General features: G+C 45.5%; 1 protein-coding gene across 4 annotated transcripts in view; it reads left to right on the top strand.

Moving 5' to 3' along the window:
• The window catches only part of KANSL1L (KAT8 regulatory NSL complex subunit 1 like), a 106,895-nt gene that overhangs the window by 8,717 nt on the left and 72,019 nt on the right, over positions 1–26,159 (top strand). The window lies entirely within an intron of this gene.

Below are 26,159 nucleotides of genomic sequence, written 5' to 3'. Positions count from 1 at the left end.
TTAACAACTCTAGTAACTTTCACTATTAGCAAACAGAATTCTGTTAGCTGCACTGGACAAGAAAAATGTCAATTTCACGCTGCCCTGCCTTTGGAAATCTATTACTAGACAGATGCAGATATTAAAACTATTCTTCGGGGAGGAGAAATGAAAAAAATTGATGCTGGGATTAAGATGACAGAATTTTGCCGTCTTGCAGCATCCAGCGTTATGACTACACAGCTATTGGAAGGGTGATTCCCTCCACAGGTATATAGACATTCATTAGATCTACTCCAAGTAGCACCTTCAAATATCTATGCTGCTCCAACCGAATTGTTATTTGTAGCCCTGGCCCCCAGTGCCTGCCCCGCCCCACTTACCTAGCCCTGCGCTGCTATCTGAGTCATGGCAGCTCTGGGGGCCAGGGCTGGGGTACACCGCCCAGAGCCTCCCCTTCTCCCGCGGCTGTTTGGAGAGGTGTGTCCTGCCCCACCTCTCAGCGAACCAGCACTGGGCAGGAGCGGGGTCTCTGGCCATGGAAGAGCGCTTCCCTGCATGGCAGGAGGGCCGCGCAGAGCCCTAGAGGTTAGTCAAACTTACTTCCTCTGTCGACAGATCATGCCCACAGTGGTGGCACTGTCGTCGGCATTGTGAGCTAAGGATGTTAAATATCGAGTAACTGACTAATCGAATAGTTGATGCATTTTGCATTGACTATTTGATTAGTCGATAGGATGCCTAGGGCTGTTGCTACACTTCAAAGGTGAGAGTGCCTCATGGAGCCCAGGGTCAGCTGGGGACTCCCCCGCTGATCTGGGGTACCATGTGGCGTCACTGCTCTGAAACACTGCATGCAGCCTGGGGACACTCGAGCTGGCCCCACGCTGTATGCGGCATTTCAAAGTGGCAATGCTGTGTGGAGCCCAGGATCTGGCCACAGGCTTCACACAGTGCTGCCGCTTTGACGTACCCCTTTCTCTTCCCCTCCCTTGATGCCTCTTTCTGATAGAGGCAGCAAGAGGAGGGGGAAGCGACTAGTCGACTAGCCCGTTGACTTGTCGTTCACATCCCTAGTGTTAGCAGTGCACTAGGGTATATATCCCACAATGCAGTATTGTGGGTAGGCCGAGCTGATCCCTATGCATCTTGTGATTTCCCTCCAAGTTCTCCTACAGTATCCTCAGCTGCCGAGAGTGGCATCGTGAGTAGCATGGCATCATGGCTCTGTGCTGAGGAATGTCAAAGCAGCACAGCATTATGTCTCCTTTCCCCTGCAGCAGCAGCCTGCTGCTTTATTCCTAGTGCAGATCAGAACAGGAGCATTCCACTGATTTGCTCTGTTTGTTCCCCAAAGGGAGCAGCAAGTTCAGATGTCAGACACTTCCCGAATCTTTGAAAGAGGAGGGGTATGTGCCTGCAGGGCAGCAGAGATCACAGCCATAAGAACAGGCATTGTGGGATACAATCAGAAGCCCATTCTGTAGACAAAACAAACAGCAGCTTCCAAGATAGCTCTTTGTTGACAATAAAGGGAGGGGAAAAGAAAAAAGTCTCTCGTGGGATGAAAGTTTTTTGTAGCCAAAATTGGGCATTTTTCCTGACAAAAGTCTCATTGTAGTGTGTATGCTCTCACTGTATTGTGGCCAAAAGGCAGTTTTTGGCAACAAAACTTGGTAGTGTAGACATGACCTTAGTCTTTTGAAAGGGTAAATCTTTGGCAGATGTATGAGCAATGTGCATGATAGCAAATGCTAGCCTCTTGGGATAGGGAGCTCAAATGAGACTTTGTTTTTCATATTAATTGGTCTCCTTAAGAATCTTCAGCTTATCATCAACTACCTGAAGTTATAAACAGAAGTTGACTTCCTTCTTAAATCCCCAAAACATTTAATCAGTTGAGTTTTCAGAGGCATTTGTAGGACTTTGTATTCCTTGTGCACAAAGAGGAGGAAGGACGTAATCCTTAGATTATCCACAAAAGAGATTCTGGGTTTCTCACAAAATGGTTTTCAAAAAGGTCTGAGCTAGAGTTTCTCAGCAGTTCAAAGTCTTAGCTGTGGGTGCCATGCAACCTGTGTCTCCAGTTGTAACCTGCGGCTTGATTCACATGCCTTGTGTGATCATGATATATTCTCATTGCATAGAAGTATATTGTACCTCTTATGTTGAAATTTGCTGGGCAGCTACATGAGTGTATGCTCATTCAAGACACACTATCAAATGGATGTGCTTTCTATTGTCCTGTGCTTCTTTTAGATATACCGTCCTTCACCAAGTCTCTGTGCTCTTACATAGTTCCTCCAGACATGCCGCCTTTGTCACTTGGGACATTTTGCCTTTTCCATTCCAATGGAAGATATTCTGTACAGTTTGCTACTTCCCAGCAGTGCCTAGCCTGACTGGGAAGCAGATTTACTGTAATTTTGTCTGTGAATGGAAATCTGCTGCTTTGTCAGGACATACCTTGGTTTATTGCATCTGGCAACTCTTCTGTAAGTCTCAGTGCATAGAGACAGTAATTGTTTTCTCTCTTTGGGTTTTCTGGTTAGAGAGAAAAGAGAAGGAGAAAATGTTCCCCACCTAATGTCTCCATATCTAATCTGTTCTAGGTGTTGTTGTTAGTTTTGTCCTGGTTTGTTGAGCAACATCAATTGAGTTCCTCAGACATACCTGTAGAAGGCATTGACAGGCACGCTGCTTTAGGGGGTCTGGAATGGTAGGAAGGTTTTGTCTGCCTTTGAATCTTGGAAAAGGTAGAAAAAGTAATTTTTTACAGTTTTTTTTAACATGATCAAGCCCTAATTTTTGCAAAATGCAGGAATATACCAAACATGTGAGGCAAGAATTGGGCTTCGTTTAAAACGTTTGGTCTTATTTTTATTTTTTGGCAATTTTCTTTTTTATCTTAAGGGCAAATATCAACTGTAGTTTTCAGTGTTCAGCATTTAATTTGTCTATACAAGTCTAGGAGATTTCACCTCTGCATGAAAAACAAGTATGTACAGGCAGTCCCCGACTTACGCTGATCCGACTTATGTCGGATCCGCAGTTACGAACAGGGCTACCCCAGAGTACACGGACTGCGGAACCTCGCGGTCCTGCTGCCCGTGTACTCTGGAGCTTTCTCTGCGTCTCCCTGGTCTGCAGACCAGGAAGACGCAGAGCAAAGCCGCGGGGGGGCTCGGGCAGCGGGGCACCCCAGGCGCGCCTGGGCTGCTCCGCTGCCGGCTTCCCCGAAGCTTTGCAAAGCCACGGGGTAAGCCGGCAGCAGGACAGCCCAGACGCCCAGCAGACCAGGGAGACGGGGAGCAAAGCCGCGGAGGACCCAGGCGGCGGGACCGCGGTGCGTCTCGGTCCGCCGCCCGTGTCTTCCTGGTCTGCTGGGGTGGGGGGGGGGGTGCAGCTAGTACGCCCGCCCCCCCCCCCAGCAGACTAGGCTTTTCTCCGGACGCCTGTGGCAGAGCAGCTGGGGTGCTGCCGGTTGGTCCCGCAGCGCCGCTCTGGGCGCTACTGGTCCAACCCAGCAGCACCCCAGCTGCTCTGGGCCTGATTCAGCCGCTGCTGGTCAGTTTCAACAGCGGCTGAATCAGGACGCCTGGGGCAGAACAGATGGGGTGCTGCTGGGTTGGTCCAGTAGTGCCGAGGAGCGGCGCTACTGGAGCAACCCAGCAGCACCCCAGCTGCTCCGCCCCAGGCGTCCTGATTTAGCTGCTGCTGAAACTGACCAGCGCTGACTACAGGAAGCCCGAGGCAGAGTTGCTCTGCCCCGGGCTTTCTGGAATCAGCTGCTGATCAGTTTCAGCAGCAGCTGACTTGGGGACGCTTGGGGTTCTTAAGTTGATTCTGTATGTAAGTCAGAACTGGTGGTCAGTTTCAGCAGCGGCTGAATCTGGATGCCAATTCCGACTTACATACAGATTCAACTTAAGAACAAACCTACAGTCCCTATCTTGTACGTAACCCGGTGACTGCCTGTATTACTGAGTACTCAAATCAATATAAATTCATAGCAGCTAACATGCCGCTCTTTCTCTCTCTCATTCGTTGTCCCTACAAGAGGAAAATTATCATTAATACAGAGAAAGAGAAATGCCAGACATCTCTATGCTTATATTCCAAATAGAAAAGTGTATTATTCCAGAAAATAGTCTTAAAGTTTTACATGTTTATTTTCAGTTTGACTTATTGCAACAGCAATTCTTGCTTTGAGCAAGACTGTCTTATCATAAGCATTCTCAAACGTAATTGTACAGCGAGCCCCTTCTGACAACAAATATTGCCACATGACCCCTGAAGCCTGAGCCTGACCAAGCTCTACAACCCCAGGTGTGAAGGTTAGAGCCTGAGTTCCACTGCTGCAGGAGGCCACAGATGAAGCCCAAGGGCTTCAGACCATGTAGGGACCCTTCAACTGAGCGCCCCTCTGCCTACCCCCTGAAGGCACCAACTTCAAACCAGGGCAGTGGGGTTAGGCTTCAGCTTTGGCCCTGACAAGTCTAAGGCAGCCTGGCGACCCAATTAAAATGAGGGCGTCCCGATCCACAGTTTGAGAACTGCTGTCTTCTTATATGAAAGCAGGGTGCTTGCAAATAAAGATACTGATTCCTAACTTTTATTAATATTTTCACAGCTGCTAAAAGCAGACTGAAAGATTTTAATGTAAGGGAGAAGGTTTGACATGTTGTGGCATGCCAGGATTTCAAACCAAGAATGTCAAAGCCTGCTAGTAGGTTACGTTTGAGTGCATAATAATAAAAAAAAACTTGACATAACAGTTACGAAAGTGATGAATTAATACACAATTAACATAGTGTGGCAGAACAGAAAATCTAATAGTGCACATCAATTCATACGTGATAATCTGACAAACCTAATTAAGTGGAATATTGGAAATAGTTTTATTGCTGAAGTTAATTGCTGATTTATTATTGGCTTTGTATTTTACTAAGCTTTGTAAGTTAACTGTTTTTAATTATTGGCTTGAGGTCCCTTCCAGTTCTAGTGTCCTATGAGTCTATGATTCTAACTCCCGTGAACCCTTGGGGAAAAAGGAGGGAAAAACTCTGGCTTTCTTCCAGGCCAGAAGAGAGTGAGTTGGTGGGCTCCATTTTGGGGAGAGGAGCCAGATTGCTGGTATGGAGCCTTTTCCAGGCCAGGAGCTGTTGTGTTGAAGCTACAGCCTGTTACTGAGAGCCTTCTGGGGCTTGGACCTAACCGGCTGCTTCAGGGGCTGTTGGTGATTATACCTGGAGAGGAGAGACTCTGGCTTTGCCTTTGGCTGAGAAGGGCCTGCATAAACTGGAATAGAAGGTACTGTGAATATCTGTAGCTCTTTGGGAAACTGCTGCCTGGAATGAAGCACAGAAGACAAACTGACTCTGGGTTCAAAGGAAAAACTTAAAAAACAACAAATCGTCTAGTAGCATCTTAAAGACTAACAAAACATGTAGATGGTATCATGAGCTTTCATGGGCACGACCCATTTCTACAGATGTCCTGCTTATCTGAAGAAGGTTGTGCCTGCGAAAGCTCATGATACCATCTACATGTTTTGTTAGTCTTTAAGGTGCTACGAGACTATTTGTTGTTTTTTAAGTTTTTCCTGTTACAGACTAACTCGGCTACCCCTCTGAAGCTTCTGGGTTCAAACAGAGGCAGAGTGATCTGCCTAGTGAACCAGAGCTGCTGGCATTTGGTGGAGCCTGCTCCAGTGGCAGAGGGATTTTGCAGCTGGCTGGCTGCCTGGGCTGACACACACAACCTATATAATGCTGTCTCCACTTCAGCTGAGGATCTTGAAGTGCGTCCATGCAAGCGTCTGGAACGCTGAGATCCAGAGGAGTGTACATACTGGGGTGGGGAAAATGGTGGCAGTATAAATGTCAGTTAAATACGTTTTCTTTATTTCTGTGTACTTTAATTGATTTTATTCATTTTTAGTCTGTTAAACCCTCTTACTTTAAGTTAAGTAAAGGTGTGTTAATTCTAATTTAATCAATTAGATATATATTATTTATAATTGTTTTGGAGTTAGATCCAGATTATTACTGGAATAATTTTATTCCGGGAGGCTTCCATGGCACCATAAATGTGTACAGGGCCAGCCAGGTGGTGGCACTGACATTGCATGTTCCTTTAGGAGCAAGGGACCGCAGCAAGGGAGTGGATAGGGAATCCCCAACTATACAACATCACCAGTGGGTTAGTCAGGATCTTCTTTTAGGTTAAAAACAGGTGCCCAGGCACACAGGTGAGTGTGGCCTGCTCCCCAGTAATCCAGGGAGGAAAGAGGGGGTTACACAAGGAAGTAAGTGTGCTTCATACTCTACGTATTGAGGCTTTTAAGTTTTTATTTTGGATAGAACAAAATTATTTAAGTAGCCAGCAAAAGTTTCTATAACATTTGGGGATAAGGGTAATGGGAATGCTGTATTCACTTAATTCCTATTGAAATGTATTAGGTTCAGTTTAATAGGGCAGCTTCTTCAATAATGTTTCTGTTGTAGATTCCTGTAGAGCTGCCATCTGGAGTTCTGTTCTCATATTTTGATGTACTATTCCCTTCTTGACTTTGCATCTAGACTTCATGCTTATTCTTCAGAAGCAGTTCTGCCAGATTTGTGTAATGGGAACCTCTCAGCCAATATTCCTGAGTGTTGTACTTTAGTTAGACTATAGGTATATGGACTTCAGAAAAGCAGACTTTGACTCCCTCAGAGAACTGATGGGCAGGATTTCCTAGCATGCTTACACGAAGGGGAAAGGAGTCCAGGAGAGCTGGCAGTATTTTAAAGAAGCCTTGTTAAAGGCACAGGAAGAAACCATCCCGATGCGCAGCAAGAAAAGCAAATATGGTAGGCGACCAGATTGGCTTACCGGGGAAATCTTTGGTGAGCTTAAACACAAAAAAGAAGCTCACAAGAAGTGGAAAATTGGACAGGTGACTAGGGAGGAGTATAAATATATTGCTCGAGAATGCAGGGGAGTTATCAGGAAGGAGAAAGTGCAAGTGGAATTGCAGCTAGCAAGAGATGTGAAGTGTAACAAGAAAGGATTCTACAGGCATGTTAACAATAAGAGGGTGATCAGAGAGGGTGTGGGGCCCTTCCTGGAGGAGGGAGGAAAACTAGTGACAGATGATGTGGGAAAAGCTGAAGTACTCAATGCTTTCTTTGCATCTGTCTTCACAGACAAGGTCAGCTCCCAGACTAATGCACTAGACAGCTCAGTATAGGAAGGAGGTGGACTGCCCTTGGTGGGGAAAGAACAGGTTAGGAACTATTTAGAAAAGCTAAACATACACAAATCCATGAGTCTGGATTTAATGCTTACGAGGATACTGAGGGAGTTGGCAAATGTCATTGCTTAGCCTTTGGCCATTCTCTTTGAAAACTTGTGGAGATCGGGAGAGATCCCGGATGATTGGAAAAAGGCAAATGTAGGGGCCATCTTTAAAAAAGGGAAGAAGGACAATCCAGGGAACTATAGACCAGTCAACAAGGACAAGTGCAGAGTCCTGCACTTGGGACGGAAGAATCCCAAGCATTGTTACAGGCTGGGGACCGACTGGCTAAGTAGCAGTTCTGCAGAAAAGGACTTGGGGATTACAGTGTATGAGAAGCTGGATATGAGTCAATAATGTGCCCTTGTAGCCAAGAAGGTTATGGCATATTAGGTTTCATTAGGAGGAGCATTGCCAGCAGATCCAGAGAAGTGATTATTCCCTCTTACTCGGCTCTGGTGAGGCCATATCTGGAATATTGTGTCCAGTTCTGGGCCTCCCACTATAGAAAGGATGTGGATGCACTGGAGAGTGTCCAGTGGAGGACAGTCAAAATGATTGGGGGCTGGAGCGCATGACCTATGAGGAGAGACTGAGGGATTTGGGTTTGTTTAGTCTGCCGAAGAGAAGTGTGAGGGGGATTTGATAACAGCCTTCAATTTCCTGAAGGGATGTTCCAGAGAGGATGGAGAAAGGCTGTTCAGAGTAGTGACCGATGGCAGAACAAGGAATAATGATTTCAAGTTACAGTGGGGGAGTTCTACGTTGGATATTAGGAAAAACTATTTCACTAGGATGGTGGTGAAGCACTGGGATGTGTTCCCTAGGGAAGCAGTGGAATCTCCATCCTTAGAGGTGTTTACGTCTCGGCTTGACAAAGCCCTGGCTGGGTTGATTTAGTTGGGATTCGTCCTGCCTTGGTCAGTGGGCTGGACTTGATGACCTCCTAAAGTCTCTTCCAGCTCTATGAAGGAGACATTTCTAAATCAGAAAGTGATGTTACCAGTAAGAATGGTTCTTCGGGGGTATTGCCTCTGCATATTCCTACTACCTGCTCACCTTTCCCTCTTTCTTGTAGTTCTAGTCTGAAAGATTCTTAATTTACTATAAGACACTTAAGTTGTTGAATCTATGAGACCCATTACTATTCCTGTTGTTGAACCTTTGGAGCTAATATTCTACAAAGAAAGATGCAGTTTACAATTCTTTCCAAAAGTGGCAAAGTTAATGGTTAATTGTATTTCCACAGGTTGCTAATTCCAGAGGAATTAATGTTCAATCTGACACCATACACTGACCTTTTATCATGAAGAGCTCTAAAGTTATCAGAACTTTCTAAACAGAATCCTTTCCATCTCTACCCCAGGATTCTATGTTTAGATAGCTCTGGATCACCTAACCTGATGGGTCCCCTAACCAATTACCCTAACAGGTCTGGAGTGATCATAGATCATAGATCACTCCAGACCAGAGGTGAGCAAAAGGCCCTCTGCAGGCTGGATCTGTCCCACCAAGCAGGTGGATCCGGCCAGCAGAGGCCCTGCTGCTCCCCTGCCCCTATGCCAATTAGGCCTTGGGGGCGGGGGAGCACGTGAAGTCTTCTCCGCTCTGCCCCGTCCCTTAATTGGCCTGAGGGTGGGGGAGCGCGCAAAGCCTCCTCTTGCTCTGCCAGGAGCATGTGGCGCTTTGAAGTGCTGCGCACTACTCATGGGAGGGGAGGGGAGGGGAGGGGAGGGGAGGGGAGGGGAGGGGAGGAAGAGTGGAGGAAGCTTTGCACACTCCCCCTCCTCCACGCCCTAATTGGCCTAGGAGTAGGGGAGTGAGTGAAGTCTCCTCTCACACCAGGGGCATGGGCATCTTGGGGGAACTTGGGGTGGGGGAAAGGTACCCCCTCATTCCCAGACCAATCATTGTTTGGGGGGTGAGGAATCCAGAAATATCTTGACCCCAGCCCTTCTGCTTGATCCCCTGCCCCTTCCTGCGCGGCCCGGGGCCACTTCAAAAATTTTCAAAGTGGCCCCTGGCAAAAAATTATTGTCCACCCCTGCTACTGACCATGGATGCCTGCCCAACAGGGTGCATTTTTTGTATTGAGCCCTAATTCAGATTATCGAGCATTCAAGACATCTCTAGCTGGGTGATTAGGTGCATTTGGAAATGCCATAGATGAAAACACTGTTGTGTCCTATACTATAGATGAGGGGGTCTCAAACTCCTAGCCCAGTGTTTCCCAGTTGGTGCTCCACGGAAAGAAAGTGTTCCGTGAGAACTCAGCACTCCCTCACCCCCTCTTAAAAAGACCTTTTTTGCCGCACGGTCCGTGGTGTGTGTGGTGTGGGTTTTTTTTTTTTCTAAATTGTGGCGGCACTCAGAGGGTTTTTTTTTCTCTCGACAAATTTTACCCTGGCATCCGTAGGGGTTCCTTGAAATTCTTTCAGGCTGAAAAGGGTTCTGTGGCCAAATAAAACTGGGAAACACTGTCCTAGCCTATGGGCCATCCCCATCCGGAGCTTGCTTCGCTTTCCCACAGCTCCTGCCACTGCATGGTGTGTGTGGGCCTGACTGGTACTCCCATCCTGTGCCAGGCCCCCCGGTAATCCCAGAGGCCTCGTCCCTAGGGGGACCGGGTGCCATGGAGGGAAGAGTTCAGGGCAATGGTGGGAAGGACCAGGATTTGAGGGCCATGAACACACAGACTCTCCCTGTTGGTATTCCCATGCTGGATTGTGTGACTGCTCTGGCCAGGGATGGCCCAAGGTCTGGGAGTTTGACACCTCTGCTAGATAATATTTGCTGTTGCAGTTTGTTAGGTTGGAACATATATTATTTCCAATGAGGAGTCATGTAAGGCTGCTATGCCATTCTCCTTTTAAGCTTTCTCCGAGCATTAAAGGATCAACACGAATACTCTGTAGGTGACTAAAACTTTTGGTTTCAGGTTCTCAGGACAGTCACGCCTATCTAGAGATCTTCCATTTTCCTTTGTTTTCACTCTCATCTCTTCTGTTTTCTTAGTTTACTTAGTTTGAGGGATTGTAGTTTACTCCTGTATAGGGTTGCCAGGCCTTTGGAATGCCCAGTCGAAAAAGGAGCTTGTCCTGTTGACAGCACAAGAGAGCCCTCGGGCTAAGGCAGGCTCTCTATCTTCCTGGCTCCATGCTAATCCTGGAAGTGGATGTCCAGGGAGGCTGCATGCTAACCCTCCTGCTTTGAGTGCCTGCTCCGCAGCTCCCATTGGCCAGCAACCATGATCAATGGGAGCTGCAAGGGCAGCGCATGGAACCTCTCTGGAAACCCATGTGCCTAGAGGACCCGAGGATCTGTTGGCTGCTTCCTGGGAGCCATGGTAAACGCTCTTAGGACCCTGCACCCTGACCCCACCCCCTGCCTGGAGCCCCTCCTTGCACGTCACATCCCTCATCTTTTGTCCCATCCCAGAGCCTGCACCCCCGATGCACCCTAGTCCTCTGTCTCAGCCCAGAGTCCTCTCCTGCACCCCAAACTCTTCATCTCTAAGCCCACCCAGGGTCCACACCCCCAGCCGGAGGCCTTATCCCCCTTCTGCACCACAAGCCCTGCCCCATTCCGCTGAAAGTGAGTGAGAATGGAAGCGAGTGAGGGAGTGGGACCTTGGAGAAGGGGTGATGGTTGGAAGGAGGGAGGATGGAGTGAGTGGGGCAGTGGGACCTCGGAGAAGGGATGGGACAAGAGTGAGGCCTTGGGGGAGGAGAGGTAGGGGTAAATTTCTGAACTGATAGGTGAAAGTACAAAAACAGAAATAAGACTTGATTATGGCTGTTCTCTGGATATCAGTATGCCATCAGTTCCCTGAAAAGGAATGTCCATCTCTGCTGCAGTTGATAATTTCAGTACCATTGTAGCATTTACCCTCCTTAGTACTTGTGGCTAAATTTAAGTTGGCTGAAGTTATTCAAGTTGGAAAATAAATTGTGGCGTGTGTGTGTGTATGTGTGCATGCGTGTGTGTTGAACACATTATTGGATACATTTCTGAAAGTGCTAGTGGGTAATAATACATGTCTGCCGTCATGAATTCTGGGTCACAGGACAGCACAATCAGTGGGCCCCTGTTCCCCTCTCTCAGACAGACCCACAAGCTGCCATCCCCCAGCTAGAGTAAGCCTGAATACCACCCCTCAGAGGATCCCCTGGTCAATTGCAGCTCCATCTCCCACCTGCCCAGAGGTGCCCTTCCCACCCTCCTTCCCCTCTTTGTCCTTCCAGCCATCCCTTGCACAGCTCTACTCCCCCTCCCCCAGTAGTCCTGTGCGAACTTCTCTCCTTTCCCCCTATGTCCCCAAGCCCAGCTCTTCCCCCTCTCCACTCACCCCCGGCCAGCTTTACACCCCACCCCTGCTCTTCTCCCTTCCTAGCCCAGCACCTCCCAGTGATCCCCAGTCTGATTCATTCCCCCCCTCTCACTTGGGCTTGTCATCACTGGTTCCCCACTCTGTTGGAGCTGTTGATATACCTGCCAATTCTGCTTCCTCTGTTCCTGGACCTTCTCATTCAGGAACATGGGCATGTTTGCCATCCAGTCCTCCACACCCTTCACCTCACGACATGGCAGTTTGTGGCTAATCCTGGCTTAGCTGGCATGCTTGGTACAAGTTCTCCTTAGCAGCAGGAAGTCCTCAGCCAAGTGGAAGCGGTTTTCATGTTGGTGTCTGCCCTTTATCTGCCTCAGGAGTATCAGATGTCCCTGAAACAGTAAGGCTTAGCAACTTCATCGCTTAAGGTGCACTTGGCTAACTCTGCTTTCCATCTGGGAGAGGCTGGCCAATCGGTGTTCTTGAGCGCCCTTGTTGGGCACTTTCTCAAGAGTATGGACAGACTTCACCCACTGGCTTGGCACCCTGTTCCTGCTTGGGACCTTAATATAGTCCTCTTATCACTCATGGCTCCTCCTTTTGAGCCTCTGGATGCGTGTTTCCTGCTTTACCTTTCATGGAAGGTGGCTGTTCTGATTGTGATTACCTCTGCTCGGCGGGTATTGGAGCTTCACAATCTAATGTTGCAACCCCTGTATACTGTCTTCCACAAGAATAAGGTTCAGTTTTGCCCTCACCCTGCCTTCCTTCCAAAAGTAGTCTCCAATTTCCGTGCCAGCAAGACATTTTTCTCCCCGTGTTCTATCCTAAGCCTCACCAGAACTCATGGGGAAAAGACTGCACTCCCTTGATGTTAGGCATGCACTCACATTCTACATCGACTGGACGAACTCTTTTCAGAAGTCCTCACAGCTCTTTCAGATCATGTGAAGGGATTACCTGTTTCCTTGCAGCGCATCCTTGGATCAAGGCATGTTATGACCTGGTGAAGGTCTCCACACCGACTCTCATGGTGCACACTATGCAAGTGCAAGCTTCTTCGGCAGCTTTCCTGACTCATGGGCCGCTCCAGGAAATTTGCAGAGCTGCAACTTGGTCCTCGGTGCAATGCACTATTCAATTGTGTAACAGTCAAGACAGCACGTGGCCTTTGGCTCCATAGTCCTCGAGTCAGCCGCTCTCTGACTCTGACCCCTCCTCCTTAGTAAGGCTTGTGTGAATTGGAATACATATGAGCAAGCACATGAAGGAGAAAATATGGTTACTCATCTTAGTAACTTTTGTTCTTCAAGATGTGTTGCTCATATCTATTCCATAACCACCTGTCAGAGTAGCTGGCTGTTGGATCAGCAGGATTGTATATAGGGTGTCACACTGTACACACTGGTGACCCAATAGGTAGCAGCTAGAACAGGGTGGGGAACCTTATTTGGGTTGGGGGCCACTGATGCTCAAAAATCAGTCGGGGGGGCACACAAAAATGAGAAGCAAAAAACCCTTAATAACCCTCACTAGTGTGGCCTCTGGACTAGTAGATTTTGTGGACCGACTCCACACACTGGGGTGGGGGCAAAAATGAGAGGTTCAATGTGTGGGGAGAGCTGCTGAGAAGCAGGCTTGGGGTGTGAAGTCTAGGTGGGAATGAGGGTGCAGGAGTGGGTTTGGGGGTCTGGCTCCCCAATGCTGGGGAGGGAGCTTCATGCCTCCGGGGCCAGATGCAGGCAAGCTAGGGAGGGGGGGGCCTGCAGGTTCCCATCCCTGAGCTAGAATTAAACTTTTTGGCAGCCATGCACATGGTGTGCGCATACCTCAATTGGAGTAGATATGAGCAACAGCTCTTGAAGAACAACATTTCCAAATACAGGCAGTCCCCGGGTTACGTACAAGATAGGGACTGTAGGTTTGTTCTTAAGTTGAATCTGTATGTAAGTCGGAACTGGCGTCCAGATTCAGACACTGCTGAAACTGACCGCCAGTTCTGACTTACATACAGAATCAACTTGAGAACCCCAGGCGTCCCCAAGTCAGCTGCTGCTGAAACTGATCAGCAGCTGATTCCAGGAAGCCCGGGGCAGAGCAACTCTGCCTGGGGCTTCCTGTAGTCAGCGCTGGTCAGTTTCAGCAGAAGCTGACTTGGGGACGCCTGGGGCAGAGCAGCTGGGGTGCTACTGGACCAACCCAGCAGCACCCCATCTGCTCTGCCCCAGACGTCCTGATTCAGCCGCTGCTGAAACTGACCAGCAGCGGCTGAATCAGGACCTGGGGCAGAGCAGCTGGGGTGCTGCCGGGTTGGTCCAGTAGTGCCCACGGGCGCTGCAGGACCAATCGGCAGCGCCCCAGCTGCTCTGCCCCAGAGTCCAAAACAAAAGCCTGGTCTGCTGGGGGGGGGGGAGCACACTAGCTGCGCCCCCTCCCCCCAGCAGACCAGGGACACGGGGAGCAGAGCCACAGCGGCAGCGGGGTGCCGCGCCTCTGAGGCTTTGCTCTGGCAAAGCCTCTGAGGCGCGGGACCCCCCGCGGCTGCGGCTTCAGTCAGGGTGCCTGTGGTCTGCTGGGGACGGTCCCCAGCAGACCACAGGCACCCTGACTGAAGCCGCAGCCGCGGGGGGGTCCTGCGCCTCTGAGGCTTTGCCAGAGCAAAGCCTCAGAGGCGCGGGGAACCGCCGCTGCTGCCGCTCCAGTCTGGATGCCTGTGGTCTGCTGGGGACCGTCCCCAGCAGACCACAGGCACCCGGACTGAAGCCGCAGCCGCGGGGGGGTCCCGCGCCTCTGAGGCTTTGCTCTGGCAAAGCCTCAGAGGCGCGGGACCCCCCCGCGGCTGCGGCTTCAGTCCGGGTGCCTGTGGTCTGCTGGGGACCGTCCCCAGCAGACCACAGGCACCGGGTCTCATGCGGCAGCAGCGGGGGTTCCCGCGCTTCTGAGGCTTTGCTCTGGCAAAGCCTCAGAAGCGCAGGAACCCGCCCGCTGCTGCCGCTTGGGTCCCGGTGCCTGTGGTCTGCTGGGGACGGTCCCCAGCAGACCACAGGCACCGGCACCCAAGTGGCAGCAGCAGCGGTTCCCGCGCTTCCGAGGCTTTGCTCTGGCAAAGCCTCAGAAGCGCGGGAACCCGCCCGGTGCCCCTGGTCTGCTGGAGACGGTCTCCAGCAGACCAGGGGCACCGGAGCAGCTTACGAACGGGGCTTTCTCGCCCCGACTTCCGGGGCGAGAAAGCTCCGAACGTAAGTCGGATCCGCGTAAGTCGGGGACTGCCTGTATGAGTAAGCATTTTTATGCAGAAAAAACATTGAGTTAAAAAATAAATGTTTAATTCCAGAAAAGGTAATATTGATGGAGGCTCCAAAAAAAAAAAGTGATTACAGATCTTTATAGAAATAGCAGTATATTTGTTTCATTGAGGTTTTATTGAATTGATAGTGCATGGCTTTGTTTGGTAGTAGTAATTGTGAAGCAACAGCATATTATTCTGTTTTCTCAGTTTTCATTCTTCTGTGCGGATCTGGGCAAAGACGTAATTGAGCTGTCAACGTAAATGGTGTATTGTTATGCAGTGATGATTACATATGATATCAGAGAGTGCTATTTGTTACAGTTTTTTTCACATTTTAAAGTACATTTTAACTGCCTGGAATGTATGCATTACATTGAGCACGTAAAAGAGCAGCCTTTTTTAAAATTATGTGGTTTTAGATTTAACAATTAACTTGTCTAGGGGAATTAATGCCTCTGCAGTGTCCAGGGTTAGTTTATTCTGAAAACAAACATTAGGCAGGCTTGCTAGAAGACGTAGTCCTTGAGAAAGCATTTACAGGTCATTTCATAAATTAGACATGTTTATTCAGCTGTGGCATGTGATAGTTTTTGTTACCAGTGGTCATTTTTATTTCATACCTGAAACCAACTGCTGATTTAATTTAAAGTGCATTTATTATGCAACATATCAGTGTTTTAATATGCACTTTGTGCTATCTTCACTTATCTTCATAAGTAATGTCTAACTTATTAAATACTAGCACGTATACCTGGCGTTGCTCAGGTCCTTAACTAAAATAATTTTTGTTTTTTCTTCATTTAAATCATTGCTCTTGGGTGGGGCAGGGATGAAAAATTCAGCATGCGGACTGACCTGGGGAGAGAGGAAAACTCCAACCCTCTGTCACCACAGCAAATTGGAGCCAGATGAGAAGCACCTGGCCATGGTTGCTGTAGCTGCAGCAAGCACAGCGGCTGGAGGGGTGCATATCTCCTGGTCAGACAGACACACAGACAGACTCTCTCAGATAGCTGTCCTTTTCTCCATGCCTGCCCGCCGCTGTCCCAACAGGATTATAGGAGTTCTGGTCTCCATCTCTGGCCCCTTTCTTCGCTCCTGTGGTCATTTTATAGTATAAGTGTCCCTGCTAGTAGACCCCTTCCCTTTCTGTTTGATGTGTATTCTAGGCACATCCCATTGTCCTTGCACAACCAAACCCTAAACTTGCTTTAAGTTATGATAAATTTGGAGATCCTAGCTCTTACTGTTTCGGAGGAATTCTTGAACAAACAAAAGACTCATCGACTGACAGACACACAAACTCTCAAATATATAGTAGATCACAGGAACCCTGCATTTACCATAATGATGTGCAATGTTTATATTCAAGCTAATCATTGGTGAGCTTAACCAGGTGTTGGGGCTGTAATGAAGCTGGTTGTAATGCTGGGCTGTGTTTGTCTAGACTGCATCCCTTTTCTGTAAAAGGGATGCAAATTAGACACATCACAATTGCAAATGAAGCGGGGATTTAAATCCCCCCCCCCGCTTCATTTAATAAGGGATCTTTTGGAAAAGGCTTTATTTTCCGAAAGATCCCCATCTAGACTGGTGCTTTTTTCCAGAAAAGCTCCGAGCCGGAAAAAAGCGGCAGCCATGTTTATGCAAATGAAGCGGGGGGGTTTAAATCCCCGCTTCATTTGCAATTGCGATGTGTCTAATTTGCATCCCTTTTACGGAAAAGGGATGCAGTCTAGACACAGCCCTGGTGTAAAATGCTGGAAGGGAGATTGGGGCCAGTTCAGATAATACTGTCAAACATGCAGTTTCAGTCATGGGCTGGCAAATGCTAATTTGATTTTTACTGTTTGTATTGCAGTACTTGGTGATGTGAAGTATGAGCTGTTTTGTCTCTGTAGCTAATTAGCCAAGCTTCTTGGGAATCAGGATTCTTGTCACTGTGCAGTGTTGCTATAACTCATGATTTTATCAATACTTACCATATTTGGCTTATTTTTAAGGATTCTCAAGAATTTCTTATTTTAACAGTCAAACTTACAAAGATGTATTTACATCCAGAATGGCCAACTTCCTTTGACAATGAATCTGAAGTCTAACTGTTGCCAGGAAAGATGGGGGGGGGGGGTCCTGTACTCCGTATGTGAGGACTAAACACAGATAGGAGAAGATGGAGTTGCCAGAAATGAGAGTATGGATGCAGCAAGAAGGGGGGAAAAACAAAGTGAAATACCAAAGAGATGTGAGGAGCAGCCCAGGAATGGAGGGAAGTTTAAAGGAATGAGAGGAGCAGGAGGCAGCGTGAAGAGGGTACAGGAAAATGTGGTATGATAGAGGGAAAAAAATTAGGAGGAGTAGGAGAGTGAAAGAAAAGGAGGAAATAAAAAGGTCAAGTGCACACAGAGAGATGCTTGGGGACCATGGAAGGATGTTCGAGGCAGTTGCCATTCTGTCGCATTCTGTTCCCCTCCCCCCCCATTCAAGGATAGAAAGAGTTGGATAGAGCAGGACTGAATGGAAGCCACCCATTTCATGGAGGAGAGGGTAAGCTGAGTGATCTGAGTTAGGAGGGTGCATTTTTGTGTATAATAAGATTTAATTTTTGAATCTGAGGTGATTTCATACAAACTGGGAATGCATGATACCATACGGGTGAAAAAATTTGGCAGGCAAAAATGGCTATAATTAAGCCAATTTTATAATCTTTGTGGTCTGATTCAGGAGATTGTACATTTGGAGTTCCTCTTAGTGCTTTCTCATAACACTAGCGTGGGCGCATTACAGCTTGTACCACCTATTTAATACAAAACTTCCACTTATTGTTAACTCTCTCCCCATAAATACATGTCTGGGCACTCTGTTTATCCTCTCCAATCCCTTCATCCCTGATGAGGATGTATTCCTCACAGTTTTCAGGCCATAGGAATTTAGGGTAGGTAGGTGGAAAACATCATACACTACCCCTTGAAGACTCATGGCCCAGTCTAATAATTTTTTCAGCTGTCTCTTAAGTTTGGACCAGCCCTGTAGAGCCTGGTTCTGTGTTCTTCTGTACCATACATTTTCCTTGATTAGATTCTCCTTTCCTATTATTTTTCTGCCTAATACCTATTTTTCAAACTATCTTTACAGAAGCAGAAAATCCCTCACAATAAAATGTCTGTGCATAGCGTGAGGCTGCTTTTTACTTTTGCTAGCAGTTCCCCTATCCATGCAGTTGCCCTTTTAGCTTCTCCTTAATTATAGATAATACTGAAACATAAATCCCAAGCAACAGATGAATGGTAGAATTTGTAAAATGAATGATTTTAAAAAAAAATGCCTGCTGGCTTCATCCCAATATTTTAGGGGGTAGCTGTGTTAGTCTGTAACTTTAAAAACAAGTAGTCTTGTGGCACCTTAGAGACTAGCAAAAACATGCAGGCTACACTACAAGGTTTTTTCGCAAAAGCAGCTGTTTTGCTCTGGGGAGCGTCCACACCTCAAATGAGCTCTTGTGCAATTAAATGGGCAGTTAAATGGCAGAACAGAGGGTTTTTCTTTTTCTGCCGTAGGTAAACCTCCTTTTCTGAGGCATAACTGCTTTTAGCGCTACAGTTATTACCATCAGAGCTTTCTTGCGCAAGAGCATCCATGCAGCATGGATACTCTCTTGAGCAAAAGCACATCGCTTTTGTGATGTGCTTTGAGGTGTGGCCATGCTCTTGCACTATACGTTTTTGTGCAAAAACACTTGCGCAAAAGGCTTCTTGTGCAAGAAGCATGTAGTGTAGATGTAGCCATATAGTATCATGAGCTTTTGTGGACAAAACCCATTTCTTCAGATGAGTTTGAGTAACAAATACATTCCATGTTAAAGTTCAGGGTTTTTTTTCTTTGTTTTTCCCTTTTGGGGAAGGCAGGAATGCAGAGAGTTTAGGGATGGGAGGGAAGGATAAGCTATACTATCCGGCTGTGTGTAGACTGGCCAGTTTTTCCGGAAAATCAGCCGCTTTTCCAGAAAAACTTGCCAGCTGTCTACACTGGCCTCTTGAATTTCCACAAAAGCACTGACTTCCTACTGTAAGAAATCAGTGCTTTTTGCGGAAATACTATGCTGCTCCCATTCGGGCAAAAGTCCCTTTTGCGCAAAACTTTTGTGCAAAAGGGCCAGTGTAGACAGCTGAGATTTGTTTTGCGCAAAAGAGCCCTGATCACGAAAATGGTGATCGGGGCTTTTTTGTGCAAAAGCACGTCTAGATTGGCCACAGACGCTTTTCCGCAAAAAGTGCTTTTGCGGAAAAGCGTCCGTGCCAATCTAGACTCTCTTTTCCGAAAATGCTTTTAACAGAAAACTTTTCCATGAAAAGCATTTCCGGAAAATCATGCCAGTCTAGACGTAGCCCATGTGTAACCCACACACCTAGTGTGGTTACTGAGCAATGTCAGTGGTTCCCAGACTACAGCAACAGTGAAGACCAAGAGACCTGGTTTGGGAGCCAGCTGGCTTTTAGCTCAGAGGGTAGAGGCTCCTATACTCCACTTCAGAGGTACCAGGTTCAAATCCACCTGGTGGTGGTTACACATGCATTTGTCCTATCAACAATTTTTGGGCTGAGGTCTCTCCAGGAAGGCTAGGAGTGGCTGGTAGTAGTAATACATTTCTTTTGGTTTCATTTAGTGCCATTCTAAGCTCAGACTTGTCTCTATTGGCCTGAGAAATGAATTTCTTCATGGACTTGTAATGCACTGCCCCTACACTGCCAGCCGCAAGTTCCTTCTTCTAATTATAATTTGATTATAGTCTAACTGCTTGCATTTATCTGAGCTTTTTATGGTTTGGTTTTTCTTCTGTTTTTATTTGGTGTATTCTTACATGCAAGTCACATAGGCTTGACCTGCTGCAATTTAATCAAACCAGTGTTTCACATGAAAAACAGCTTATTTGAAATAGCTCGAGCATGTCATGTGGGAAAAAATTAAATAAAAGCTTTTTACTCTGTTACGATTTTTATATGCTAAAGGCTAACAGGATTGTGCCCTAAGTGGTTTGTCGGCTTAATCACTGTAGTATATTTTAAAAATATAATTTACTGTTTCAGAGTTGGTAGCAGTAGTGTTTTACTTTTTCAGCACATTGAAAAGTGAGAAATTTTAAAAATGTAGCATTGCTAATGGTCTGGGATTGTTCAGAGAAAAACACACCTGGTTTTACTTCCTATGAGAATATGAGGACAGTGTCATGTTCTCGTCCTCAGCACAAAAACTGAGTAAACAGGTTTGCAATAAGGACATACACCGAAAGTATCTATGCACTTTCATGTTCCTTTCCCAGTTTAGAATCAGAGCGTGGGGCTTCCACTCTGTAAGATCTGCTATACTGTTTGGTTAATAGTAGCTGTTACTAGTTGCTTTGTACCCCTTGATGGAGCTTTGTTCTGTGGATCTGCATAGTTGGATTTGCATAGTTATTGGGTCTAGAGATGTAAGAGTAGTTCAATAGTCAACTACTTGCATTTCTCTCCCCCTTTGCTGCCTCTATATCAGTTCATATCAGCGCTTATTTTAAGCATTGTTTCTATTTGTATCAATTTCAGTTTTCACAGCTTGGCAAAATTGTGGGTCTTTATTTTTTTTCTCTCTAAAATTTTCACAGTTGTAGAAATCCTGATACCCAGTGCCATACTCTAACCACTAGAAACACTTCCTTATAGCATGTCCTATGGGCATGTATACCATCATCTAATTTAACAGTGTTATGAAAACTTAAATGTATGAAGTGTATGTTTATAATTAGACTATTCTAAGGCCAAAGTCTGCTCTCAGGTGTGGGCCATGCAACTCGTATTGACTTTTGAGGGAATGATAAATACATACTTTATGGCAGAATTGATTGTGAATACCGTCCATCCAAGATCTGATATTTCATGGTAGTAGTGATAAAATGCTTTTTTTTCTTTTGCATGTGAAATATAAGGATATAGAGACTCCATTATTGATAATGACCTGTTTCTATCAGATAATGCATTTCATAGTTTAACAAGCTTTTTCTTTATCCATTGTGGTTTGGTCTTGAGCAGAGTAGATACAACTCAATGTTTTTTTAAATAAAAAATTGGATTTTTTTATTTAAATTGGATTTTTATTTTTTTTTAAAACCAATAAATACTAAATTGCTCTCCTGTTTAAAAATAAGAAAATTAAATTGAGTGCTTATGACCAGAATACACTCCCTCTGGTAGAGCAGACATTGGTGGAGGGTTGCTAAAGACAGCGTATGAGAAGGAACTTGAACAGTGTGCAAGAAGTACTGAGGGGAAATTTTCCAGTTTAAGCCTTGATGGCTGGAGCAATGTACATAATGCTCCAGTAATATGTACGTGTGTGACAACAAAAAATGGGGTTGTATATCTGTCAGAAACAAGTTACATTGGAAAATGCCCACACAACAGAATATCTAAAAAGTGGCAGTGAAAGTTGTAATAAACTGTGAACAGAAGTTCAGCTGTTGCTTGTGCCATTTTGCCACAGACAGTGCTGCAGACATGACAAAGATGAGAAGGTACTTAGAAGAAGAAACAGAAGGATGCTCCTTAATAACATGGCTGCAGTGCCCATTGGACGCATCTTTTAGCCAAAGATTTAAGTACGTCTTCTCCAGGAATTAAAGAAAATGTTGTTGAAATTGCAAAATACTCTCATAACAACTATGTTTCTTCAGCTTCACTGAAGTGAGCAGGAGGATCCAAACTAATTCTCTCTCAAGATGTTGATGGAATTCTGTGATTGACTGTTTTGAACAATTTATGAAGGATTGGTCTAGTTTCATAAAACTTCGGAGAGAAAACAGCGATAAGATATTTTGAATGAGATACTTCCAGTTATCTAACATTGAATTGAAGAGGAATATAGAGAATATGCTCAATATACTGAAGCCTAGGGATGTAAACAACCGTTTAAATAGTTAACCTGTTAAACGACTAAAATGTTAACATTTAACTGGTTAACCACTGGTGGGCTGGTGGGGCTTTGCATTTCAAGCGGCCAGGAGAGATCTGAGTCCTGCTGGTGTGACCCTGCCGGCCCGCCTAGGCCAAGTCAGTGCACCTGGAGCTGGCACACTGCCTGCTGGCCATGCGTGGCTGGGGTCCTGCCAACCCACACAGGCCAAGGCAGAGCGGCCAGGGCCTCTCCTGCTACCCGTACATGGTCGGGTAGGGCTGCTCCAGCCTATCACAGTTGGCCATCCACCTGGTTACCTAGTAAGCATTCTGGTAAGCCTAATGCTTACTGGGTAACCAGTTAACCTTTTACATCCCTACAAAGTCTATTATTTATAACCTTAAACATCAGAGAAATTGCTGCTGCATTTCTGATCTGTCAAAATTTGGAAGGCACTTCAAGAGATATTGACAAAAGAAATCCCTCACCAGAAAGTTAAACTGCAGGCAATAAAGGAGAAAATAGATCAAACAGTAATTCCATATCATTTTCTTGCAACCCCAGATTAATTCTCGACCCCAGATATGAAGGTAGATGTCTAGCTTCTGAAGATGATAATATTGCTAAGCATGGGCATTTCAAAATCACTCCGTAGTTATGCCAGTCATAATACATTTCAGGGCTGGAGCAAAGCCATTTAATCAGTACATGTTTACTGATGTTTTGAACAAAGTCACTCCTGTGACTTGATGGAAATCATTAGCCAGGCACTTTGAAACAGTGTTCCTTTAGTTGTTAAGCCAACTTTTCACAATAGTAGCTTCCTCTATAGACAGAGAATATTTTCATCATTTGGTATTGTTCACACAAAGCTAAGGAATCAACTGGAAGTTGAAAAATTATGAAAACTCGTATTTCTGTTTCAGTCTATGAATCAGAGTGACAGTGGGAGTGGGGAAGATGAGAGCTAGATGTAGAAGTTTTAAGGACACCGAACATTTAGTGTTGTGATGACTATTAGATTTAATAAAATTTGAAAATTAAAAAAAAAGAGTGTATGGACAGCTATCAGCTGGCAACTCAGGAGACTGCTGCAAGTGCAAATGTGAAACAATTTTGTAACATTAAGAATTAGTTTAATGAAATGTAAGTGTTATTGTGTTTTTACCATTCCTAATGTATTGCTGCTGCATCTGCAGCTTGACATGGATAATAAGTATTATGTACTATTTCCTAAATTAATAACTCTATTTTTATTTAAAACATTACACAAAGAAAATCTTCCAAGATGTTGTAAAGTCTTGTGCTCAATTGTAAATTAATGTGTTCTGGTGATCAGATTTGCACTGTTGTTTAAGACCTATTTGAAAAAGTATGCGTGGGAAATAGATTTTTAAATCAATGATATTTTGGGGTAATTTAAATCAATCCACGCTGTATCTGAACATGGATATCTTTACTGGCATGATATCATACCATACAAGTGAAATAAGAACAACTGGCTAATTCCTCCTCTTTGCAGTGGTAAAGGCACTTTCTCTCGGTCTGTGGCCAGGGCGTATCTAGACTACATGGAATGGTTGAAAGAGGATATGCAAATTCCACGTGAATTTGCATATCTTCTTCCAATCATGCTTTCGAAAGTGAAAGTAATTAAGATACAGCTTTTTCGGTGAAAAGCTGTTCTTCAAAAAAGGAGGTTTATGCGGCTTTTTGGCAAGGGGGTAGGGGTTTGCCAAAAAAGCTGCATCCTAATTACTTTCACTTTTGAAAGCTCAGCTTTCGAAAGTGAGATAGGAAGAAGATATGCAAATTCCTGTGGAATTTGCATATCTTTTTTCGACCGTTCCCTGTAGTCTAGATGAGCCCTGGTGTACTTGTTGTAGAGAGTTTTTCCTCTTGCTTATTTTCAGTATTAGAACATGGCTGCTTTTTACCCTTCTCCCATAAACTATGTTTAATTTTATTTGGGCTTTTAACCCTAACACGTTGCTCACAGATTCCAGCCCAGAGATGTCTTGTAATATCGCCCTCAGTTCTTCATCAGTAGAATCATACAATCATTGGACTAGAAGGGAGCTCAAGAGGTCATCTAATCTAGACCCCTACATTCATAGCAGCAGTAAATATTATATAAAGTTGGGGCGTAAGCAAATAGTCAAGTAGTTGACTACCCGATAACCTTAAGCTTATTGCGGAGTCGAGTTGACTACTCACTTTTCAACCCCTCCCCTCTTGCTGTCTCTGTATCAGAGGTAGCAAGGGGGGCGAACAGGAGCTGGTGCTGGGGGGAGCCATCTTAAAAGCCGGTTCCCCCCAGCACTGTTACCATGGTGCCGCCTGCCCACCCTGCGTTGCTGCCTCTAGCATTGCGGGGGAGAGTACAGGAGTCTGCCACGAAGCAGCCTCTGCCTGTGGCCGGTCCGGGCCTCCACGAGCAGGGACAGCTGCCCAGCTCTTATTACATTTAAAATGAAGAGCTGCAGTGGTCCCGGCTCTGTCCTGGCTCACGCTGCTTGGGGACCTACTCCTGCTGTGGCTCTGCAGTTTAAATGCCAGTTGTGACCTAATCACTGTTGAGTAGAGGAGAAGAATTATTTCTTGTGTCTTGCTTACAACAGTCCTCCCTAATACATCATGTGGTTTTGGGGGTTTTTTCAACAGTGTTATACTGTTGACTCATTTATTTTATGATCCACTGTGAGTCCTGGTCCTTTTCTTCCTTACATCTTCCTAGACCGTCCTTTTCCATTTTGTGTGTGTGAAAAGGATTGTTCCTTCCAAATTGGAGAACTTTGCATTTGTCCTTATTGAATTTCATCCTATTTACCATTTCTCAAGTTTATCCTATCCTCCCAATCACTTGCAACCCATCCTATGCTGGTATCATCTGCAGACTTAAGCGTTCTGTCTAATACCATTGTCATTGATAAAGATACCGAACAGAACTGAACCCAAAATTGATCCCTGCAGTGCACCTCTCTATAGCCCTTCCACCTTTATTGTCACTACTGATAACAATTATCTGGGAATGGTTTATCCAACCCAGTTATGCACCCACCTTATAACAGCTCCTTCTAGGTTGTATTTCCTCACATCTACCACTTCTCTCATCCGTTAGGCTTGTTAGTCTTTCATAAAAAATTATTAGGCTGGTTTGACACAGTTCTTGACAATCCATGCTGACTGTTACTTATCACCTTTGTATCATCTAGATCAGTGTTTCTTAAACTTTTTAAGACTGAGTAACACCACACAATTTTTTTTTTATGAGGAACACCAAGGATTTTTTGTTGGGGGGGGGGGGGGGAAGAAAGGTTAGAGGGGGAAGTTTTTGAGGGGAAAAAAGGGTCGGGAGAAAGTTACTGGGGGGGGGGGGGAAGGTCCTGCCCCGTTAAGGGTGGCCAATTTGAATTCTGTTGTTCTCTGCGGCACACCTCCGACTACCTCATGGCACACTGGTGTGTCACGGAACACAGTTTAAGAAACACTGCTTTAGGTGTTTGCCAATTGAATACTTGATTATTTGATCCATTATCTTTCTTGGTACTGAAGTTACACTGACTGTCTGGTCTGTAATTCCCTAGGTTGTCCTTATTTCTTTTTTATATGGATTGGCACTAGAAGTGCACTTATTCAGTCCTCTGAAATTTCTCCCATCTCCTATGACTTTTTAAAGATAATAGCTAAAGCTTAGCTATGTCCTCAGTCAGCTTCTTGAGTATTCTAGGATGCATTTTATCAGGCCTTGGTATCTTGAAGACATCTAAGTTATCTATGTAATTTTTAACTTGTTCTTTTCCTATTTTATCCTCTGATCCCATCTAATTTTCACTGGCATTCACTATGTTAATGTCCTATTGCTACTAACCTTTCTGCTAAGAACTGAAACAAAAATGTCATTCAACATTTCCACATTTTCTATTATTTTTCACCTCTAATTGAGTACTTGCCTACCACGTCCTTGGTCTTTCTCATGTATTTGTGGAATAAGAGGAACATTTTCTTGTTACTCTTTGTCTGTAGCCTCTTTAATCTCATTTTTTGCCTTGGCCTTTCTGACTTTGTCCCTACGTACTTGTGTTATTTGTTCATGGTCCTTTTTTGTAGTTTGATTTAGTATCTGATTTCTGTAGGATTTTTTTTTTTGAATTTCAGATCATTGAAGATATACTAGTTAAATCAAGGTGGTTTCTTGACATAACTGCTATCTTTCCTTGCTCCCCCACTCTTTTTGGGAAGAGAACAGAAACAGTTCTCTCTCCGGTGAATGGCAAATTCTGTTAACCTCCTTATTCCCATTCAACGACATTACACTGTTTCCTTGAACTGATTAATTAGGTGACTCAATATAT

Source organism: Pelodiscus sinensis, chromosome 7 (genome assembly GCF_052426305.1).
Source record: "Pelodiscus sinensis isolate ZL-2025 chromosome 7, ASM5242630v1, whole genome shotgun sequence".
NCBI lineage: Eukaryota > Metazoa > Chordata > Testudines > Trionychidae > Pelodiscus > Pelodiscus sinensis.
This window is presented reverse-complemented; position numbering and strand designations above follow the sequence as displayed.